Here is a 3,001-nt window from a genome sequence, read left to right as displayed (position 1 = left end):
AGTCTCATTTCTACCAAATGCTGAAGAGTGGACACAGACTGAAGACTAACTGCTCAGCAACTGTTCCTGATCTATTTATTTTGGCAAAGGAAGATGTCAAGATATTGAACTTACTCCATATAAGGAGACCAAGGTCTGAAACACGCTGCAGAAATAATCCAGTTTGAGGCCGCTTTAACTGTCCTGGCTCAGTGCTTGGGAACTCTGGGAATTGTAGTTTCTTGTGGCACCAGAGCTCTCTGACAGAGAAGGCTAAATCTCTCACAAAACTATAGTTCCCACAGTTCCTTAGCATTGAGCCAGAGCAGTTAAAGTGGTCTCAAACTGGATTATCTCTGTAGTGTGTTTTGGAACTCTCTTTCACTTTCTCTCTCATGGCAAAAACATTGTAACTGAACATGAAACATGAAATTGACGGTCAGGTCTGAAACTCTACTTCAAAGTGCCTGCCATATGAACTCAGCCCTGCACATAAGACAGGAAAGGAAAAATATCTCCACACTGAAATAACCTTTGCATACTAACTGAAAGCAAGCCTGTGCAACACAGAGCTAATAGAAGATGGAATAAATGAAACAGAAGACTAGGTGAAGATTTATAAAAACACCAAATTAATTCAATGCTTATGCACAGATAGTTTTTCTACTATTTAGTATTTCTTCTTGCCCTGAAATACTGTGCTTTGAACTCTCTCTCAATCCTGGTAAGGTATTTATTATATGCAGAGCTGAAAAAACACTTGAAGCTGTATTGGGTTTGTGCTTAATATAACTCTCCACGTAACTTTACATGCTCATTTTGCTACAGAATCCTTGTGTTGAATGACAATGTTCTGCAAGCAAATACAACCAAATGCACATCTGTACATATAGCAGTGCTGCACAAGTAGCTCTGTATCCATAACCTTTAACTGAAAAACAGGCATTCTGAATCACAACTACTCCTGTAAGTGACCTTAAACTTTTACGATATCAACAGGATTCTGGTCTTAATCTTGCAGAAGTGGGCTTTCATGTGAATGAATACATCATAGCAGATTCACACCACCCTACCCAGATTATATCTCTTCTACATTCCAGAAAACTAACAACTATATAAACCCATTGGGTGACTTTAGGCAAGTCATATTATCTCAGCCTCGGCTGACAATGGCAAACCCCCTCCAAAGAAACCTGCCAAGAAAACCACAAGTTGGGGATGACTTGAAGGCACACAACAGCAAGCCTTATTCTCCTGCACTCGAAAAGTACAAAAAAGGGCCTGCGACACCTTAAAGACCTTCCAGGCTTCTTCCTGGATCACAAACATCTAGCCTACAGAAGATCATGCTTCAACAAATTTATTAGTCCCTTTTGGAGCCACAGGACAAAAGCTGAGGTTATGAGTAGCAATTTTGAAACTGAACCAAGCAAAATTTGGACCAAAACAGCCTCTCCTGTTGCAAGTCCCTGATGATTCAGAGTCAAAATGTTGCTGGTCTTGTAAGTCAAGGAAGAGGACAACCGATGGCTCTTTCCTGCTCTCTACTGGAAGAAAATGCTTAGTGCAGCTTGCTAGATATGGGCTTTGAAATATTTGTCATATAGAAAAACCTTTTTTCTTATTCATTGGCAGCTTTCTTCATGGCTTGTCCTGGCAAAAAAGAGAGGGGAAAGAAAGAAGAAACTGAAAAGAGAAGGAAACCAACAGGGTTTTCTTTTTAACACACTGCAGGAAATTAAACAGAGCCAAGATATGCTCAAAGAAAGGTGAGATTAAGGCTTTTTAAGGAAATAAGATATTCTAGAAGGAATGAATTCCTGAAGAGCTAGAGCTCTGAAAGAAGTGATCCTACACAGGGCACAAGAGAGGAGCCAGAGGACAACCATAAGTTTTCACAGAATCTTGCCTCTATTACTGTGCAGCACAGAAAACACAATCTGTACTGAAAGCTGCCTCACACAGGACCTCTGAGAGGAAGAAAATAAACCCTAGTTATTCTCTCTCAGTACCTAGACCATAATGATTTACAATACAGTACATATTTTGGGAAATGAAAAACCTTAGCAAAAATGAATCAAAATTTTTCTTGGTACTAGCCAAGATTAAAGGCCTGCACTTTCTCACCTATGTTTCATGTTTCTATAGATGTCTGTGCTACAAAGGCTTGTAGTACTAGTTGTTATGTGCCTTCAAGTTGTTTCCAACTTATGGTTGACCCTAAGCCCTAAGGTGAACCTATGGTAGGGTTTTCCTGGCAAGATTTGCTCAGTGGGTTTCATGGTCAAGCTGTGAATCAAACCCTGGTTTCCAGAGTCATAGTCCAACACTGAAATTACAACGCTATGCTGGCATCATATCTTCCTGTCTCTTGGGAAAACTGCAGTGGATTCCAAAAACAAGTGTAGATTTTATTGTTTAAGACCATACAAGACCCAAATAGCTTCAATTACAGCATCACATAGTTCTTCAGATTAAGGCCTTTATCCAATTGCTAATTAAAGCAGACTAGAGCAGACCCACTAAATTACAGCACGCCTGCACCAACCATGAACTTACCATCTGCGGTTTGAGCTTCCACAAATGGTAAGCGTGCCAGCTTTTTCAATGGGTGCACGCTCACACAGCAGCACAAGCAGGAGCGCGCCCATTGAAAAGTCCTAAGGTCCTGCATTTTTTGCTATCCACGTGGCAGATCCCCATGAATAGCAAGGGAGCACTGTAATAGATTTACATTAGTGTCAATTTATCAATTAAGTGGGTTTACTCTAGTTGGGATAAACAGATGGATTTAGTTTGCCAAGGGATTTGTAGCACCTTTGAGACTGAGAGAGAATTTAGGTTTAAGAAATAAAATTTGAACCTGAAAGGAAACAGATGATTCCCCAAAAGAAATGTTTAGAAGATCAGTTCTTCCCCACCTGATGTGCAGTTATACAGAAATGTGAATCTGAATCTCTTCAAGCATCCTCAACCTATCCACAGTGAATTTCCATTGAACAGAGAAATAAAATGCAGAAGA

The sequence above is a fragment of the Sceloporus occidentalis genome, unplaced genomic scaffold, assembly GCF_023333645.1.
Source record: "Sceloporus occidentalis isolate IW3139 unplaced genomic scaffold, rSceOcc1.0.p SCAF_5, whole genome shotgun sequence".
Classification (NCBI taxonomy): Eukaryota; Metazoa; Chordata; class Lepidosauria; order Squamata; family Phrynosomatidae; genus Sceloporus; species Sceloporus occidentalis.
This window is presented reverse-complemented; position numbering follows the sequence as displayed.